Source organism: Streptopelia decaocto (genome assembly GCF_964273445.1).
Source record: "Streptopelia decaocto genome assembly, contig: HAP1_SCAFFOLD_2428, whole genome shotgun sequence".
NCBI classification, from domain to species: domain Eukaryota; kingdom Metazoa; phylum Chordata; class Aves; order Columbiformes; family Columbidae; genus Streptopelia; species Streptopelia decaocto.
The window spans coordinates 3,115-8,587 of NW_028115088.1; the positions used below are offsets into that span (position 1 = coordinate 3,115).

General features: G+C 53.2%; 1 long non-coding RNA gene across 1 annotated transcript; it reads left to right on the forward strand.

Annotated features, from left to right (window-relative positions):
• Positions 1-3,874: 3,874 nt before the first annotated feature.
• LOC309452970 lies at positions 3,875-4,904 on the forward strand. Its single transcript, XR_014186667.1, has 2 exons — positions 3,875-4,111; positions 4,222-4,904. It is a non-coding gene; the product is annotated as an uncharacterized lncRNA (long non-coding RNA).
• Positions 4,905-5,473: the final 569 nt, after the last annotated feature.

Here is a 5,473-nt window from a genome sequence, read left to right on the forward strand (position 1 = left end):
AAGCTAAACACACCGAAACCAACCAATCTTAACCTAAAACAACCATTAAACAATCTCACACAACTTCAAAACAATCTGATCAAGGATAAAACTACCTAAAACAACCCACCTAAACCAACCTCAAAAATATGAAACCAAATGACATAACCTGACCAAAATGACCTAAAGCAAACAACCCAAAGCTAAACAGAACCACTGAAACCAGCCTACAATCACCAAGCTAAAAGCCATGCCGTGTCTCACTTGGATGTGTCTGCAGTCTTGGAAGCTTGACTACCCCAGGTTCTCCTGCTAATGGACCCTGAGCTTGTTTGCAGGTTCTCAAGCACAGCGCAGCTACCGTATCCCCTTGACCTAGCAGTGGTTCGCCTCTAGCGGGGAAGGTCGTCCTCTTGGAGCAAGGCAGGGAAACACGGGGAGCAGGGAAGGAGGAAGGGGACATCTGCTGAGACAGCAGAAACAGCCCAATCGAGCCTGGTGATTAGTTGCGGGACACAGGTCCCAGCGAGATTGCAGTCACATCCAAATCACCCAGACACAACCTAAAACCAACAAAACACAATGTCAATCTAACCAAACCACCTAAAGCACCCTCAACAACCAATCTAAACCACCCCAACCTGAAGGAACCCATCTTCAAAACATGCAACGGAAATAACACTGCCTAAAACAACCTACCAAAAAGTAACTAAAGCAACCTAAACCAAACCACCTGAACCAACCTCAACAGAAACCCTTCGAGCAACCTAAACTATGCAAACCAAACCTGCCTAAACCAACCTACCTGAAAACACAGACACCCACCAACCCACCTAAACTGCCTACTGAAAAGAAACAACCTAAAATAACCAACCAACCAACCAACCAACCAACTTCAAATCATCTAAACAAACCTAAACCAAAGTACTGAAAACGGCCTCAACGAAAACAGCTTCACATACGCCACCTACAACAACCAACGGAAGACACTTTCAACCAAAAATCACCTACATCAAGCAACCTGAACCCACCAGCCTCCAGCAAACAGCCTCTCACAACCACCCTCAAAGAACCTGCCTCCAACCAACCTCAAACGACCGCAACAAACTGAACCAAGCTACTAAAACCAGAAACCTAAACCAAACTAACACAACCAGTGCTAAAGAATCGGCAGAAAACAGCACCAACCAAAGAACCCAACAAAACCAAGAAAAATAAACCTCCGAGGCCAAACAACATAGATCAGCGGTAAGAAAATCACATCACACAACCTAAACCAACCCACCTGAACTAACCAACCCAAACCAAGCTAAACCATCAAACCTGAAACAAGCAATCTAAGACCGCCAACCTAAACCAAGCTTCACAAACCTTAACCTAAAACAACCAGCCTGCAGTGACCTATGAACACACAACCTACCAACAACGTCATACGCTGTCAAACAACCAGTCTCAAAAAGCCTACCAAAACCAACTCATAGAAACTGACCTAAACCAACCAAATGAAACCAACTTAAAAGAAACCAACAAAACCAAAACAACAACAACAATAGAAACAACATCAACAACAAAAACAGAACACCAAAGAAGGTAGAAAGAAACAGGCAAAACCCAAACAAGTCACAGACAAAGAAAGTAGATGTAGGAAACAGCATGCAGAGATGTTGCATGGGGACCCGGTGCTTTGGAGCAGCCACTGGTGTCCTGCCAGGAACAGGAAGGATTCGCAGCTGCCACTCGGCACCTCTCCCTGCGGGCAACACCAGCGCCTGGCAGGGACCAGAGCGCTTCTCGTGCACCCTGCCCAAGAAGCACAGCAGCCAAACAAGGTGCGCAAGGCAAAACATCTGCTTGTCATCGCTACATGTGATGCTTTGCAAAAGACCCCACAGTACCACATACCTCTTCTTTTGTGCACCGTCAGTCCCGCGCCTCATTCTCAAGGTTCTCCCTCTTCAGGAACCAGGGAAAGCTTGGCCTCTATTCCTGCTGCTGCTCTCTGCAGCTCTGGGACTTGCCTTTGCCAGCCTGCAAGGGCTGTTGTTTCAAGCTAAACTGAAGAATGCATCAGCCTGCTCCTGGCTACACATGGGCTTGTGTTAAGGATTGTGAGCGTTGGCTCTGAAAAAGAGTTAGAAACAGAAATGACATGAAATAACAACACATGAAAAAACATAAAATGAAGTATATTAAAAAAATAATAAAATAAAATAAAATAAAATAAAATAAAATAAAATAAAATAAAATAAAATAAAATAAAATAGAAACACTTGTACCCATTGCGTTTTGTGTCCTGGAAAGTGGTTTTTAGGGAAGAGTGAAGGAAGGGGGAGGGAAGGGGGAACGGCAGGGGGGAAGGGAAGAGAAGGCAGAAGAGAAAAGAAAGCCCTGACAGAGCCCTGAGGGCTCCATACCTGAAATTCTGCGGGTTTCACTGAAAGTGAACTCATTTTCTTCATGGAGTTAGAAACCTTTCTTTTTCACGGATCGCACAGTCATTATTTGGAATTAGTTTGAGAACACAAGATAACACCCCAGCACAGAGCTAATGTTTTTCATTGCTCTGGTCTGAGAGCCAAGGACATTCTGACTGCTCTGCCCACAGATGTGACGTATCGAGGAAGGGGGGCAGAGATGGGACAGAGCTGGACTGACATCCAGGCTGATGGATAAGAGTATTTCATCCCATTAGCGTCACGGTAATTACTGAAGGAGGGAGGGGATCTTTCTCACTCTCTCAGGCGTGCAGTGCAATCTCGATAAACTGGCCACATGCGTCAAGAAAGCTACCTGGCAACCAAACAGATCCATTGCACTCTTGTGCTCAGCACATCAAGATTTGCCCTCTAAGTCTCGGCAATTTCTTGAATATCACCAATAATCAACACAGGTTTCAAACAGCAACATGGCATGACAAAATAATACATACTTCTCTTTAAGTCCACTCCTTTTTTTCATCTTTGCCTAGACCTTCGGGAAATGTCAAACCAAACTAACTACTGAGCAGTTCAACACACAACCCACGCAAAATAAAGGCTACCGATTAGGAACCCGATGACAAGTATCAGTCGTGCAACTGCTACTCTATGGCACGGCTGCCCTGAACCCATCACCCCCTAGAGATGAAGTCCAAGGGAGACCCCACTCAGCTGGCAAATATTCCAAAAACGCAAACACGTTTTGCTCACAGATCTTACAGCAAGTTTTCCCTCAGCAAACAAAAGATTAAACAGCAACAACAAGCAGAAATAATACTCACAAGTCTGGAACTCACAAGAGGGTTGTTGCAAGAAGGATTTCTGGAAACGCTTCAACACCCATAGAAGTGGCTTGGAGCCAAAAAAGCACTGTCTCTTCAAACACGTTTTGCATTCCTAACACCACGGCACTAAAGAAATATCAGAATCCCTTAGCAGAGTAGAATTCTGCAATCCAACTCTCAGGTTTGTCGTGCTGGTAAAGCATATTGTCCAAAGATCTGCAGCTGTTGCTCTTTCCTTAAGACAAAAGGCCAAGGAGTCCGTTCCGCCAGAGGCAAACCAAATCCAAGCACTGACAGGACTGCAGAGCAAAATGGCCCCGCAATGGGGCCTCGTGGCCCTGGGGCCGCCATGCCGGCCACCGCAGCGTCCGTTGGGGCCGCCACGAGCCCCTGTGATGGCAGTTGGAGCCCAGCTGTGCCAGCCGCGACGTGGCTCCGAGTGAAGAGGCCGCAGACAACAGCGCCGGAGAGACCAGAAGAAGGAAGAGGAGGCTCAGGGACCCCCCGGGATGGCTCCGCCGCCCAAACAACGGCGGCTGCCTGTCCGGAGCAGCAACACCGCCCACAGGCAGGAGGAGCCAATGGAGGTTGACCCACCCCGGGAAGAGGCGGAGCCCATGGAGGTGGATCCGCCTCGGCAGGAGGAGGAGGAGGCGATGGAGGTGGATCCGCCTCAGGCGGGGCTGCAGGGGCCCTCCAGCAGCACGGCCGGACTGCCTGCGGCGCCGTGGTGCCCGAAGCGCCGCAGGACGGCCGGGGGCTCTCCCAGAGCCCCCAAACAGGCGCCTGGCCGCAAGCGGCGCCGCCCCCGCAGCCGCCGCTAGCCACCTCCGGGGATGGGCCGGACCAGCAGCCGCTCTGGAGCCACAGGTGAGCCCGGCTTCCCAGCCCGCACCCCCGGCCCTCATGCCGGGGCATCTCCTCTGCCCTGGGGCCTGGGGAAGAGGCGAGGAGACTCGCTGCCATCTTCTGCTCGGCAGCCCCAGAACACCGGGAGTCCTCGGGAGCCACCAGACAGCGGGGGACAGCGCCGCAGACCCGAGGACAGCGCTGGAGGCGTTTGGGCACTCTCCCGAGGCCGGGAGAGGGCTCCAGTTCAAGGTAGGCTAGGCTAGGCTAGGATAGGGTAGGGTAGGATAGGGGAGGGCTTGGGCAGGTCCTGGGAGGCGTGAGCAGCCTGTGGGACAAGGAGCCAGGTCTGGCTCACATGCTCAGGGAACAGCCGATCGCCAGCACTGGGGTCAGGAAGGAATTTTCCCCCGGGGCAGATTGGCCCTGGTCCCCGGGGGTTTTTTGCCTTCCTCTGCAGCATGGAGCATGACCACTTTGCAGAGCTCCTCTGGGCCCTTTTGGCTCGGTTCCTGCCTGCTGCTCAAGCACCAGGAAGATGGGCTCTCGTGCCCTGCAGCTGGGGGGAGGAAGGCTTTTTTTCCCCCAGGTGGGACAGCAAGCGTCTCCGGGGGTTTTTTGCCTTCCTCTGCAGCGCTGAGCACGGCCCCTTGCCACGGCTTCTTTGGGCCATTTGGGCTGGGTGCCTGCTGCTCCACGAGGCGGCCCTACACTTAGCTAGAACAGCGTAGAACTAAGCTAAGGAAGGCTAAAGAAGTGCAACCAACTAACCAGCCTTCAAGAAGAGAAAATAAAATTAAAATAAACACTTGTATCCCTTGTGTTTTGTGTCCTTGAAAGTGTTTTGGAGACGGGAGGGGGGGAGAAGGGGAGAGGCGGGAGGGGGGGAGAAGGGGAGAGGCGGGAGGGGGGGAGAAGGGGAGAGGCGGGAGGGGGGGAGAAGGGGAGAGGCGGCAGGGGGGGAGAAGGGGAGAGGCGGCAGGGGGGGAGAAGGGGAGAGGCGGCAGGGGGGGAGAAGGGGAGAGGCGGCAGGGGGGGAGAAGGGGAGAGGCGGCAGGGGGGGAGAAGGGGAGAGGCGGCAGGGGGGGAGAAGGGGAGAGGCGGCAGGGGGGGAGAAGGGGAGAGGCGGCAGGGGGGGAGAAGGGGAGAGGCGGCAGGGGGGGAGAAGGGGAGAGGCGGCAGGGGGGGAGAAGGGGAGAGGCGGCAGGGGGGGAGAAGGGGAGAGGCGGCAGGGGGGGAGAAGGGGAGAGGCGGCAGGGGGGGAGAAGGGGAGAGGCGGCAGGGGGGGAGAAGGGGAGAGGCGGCAGGGGGGGAGAAGGGGAGAGGCGGCAGGGGGGGAGAAGGGGAGAGGCGGCAGGGGGGGAGAAGGGGAGAGGCGGCAGG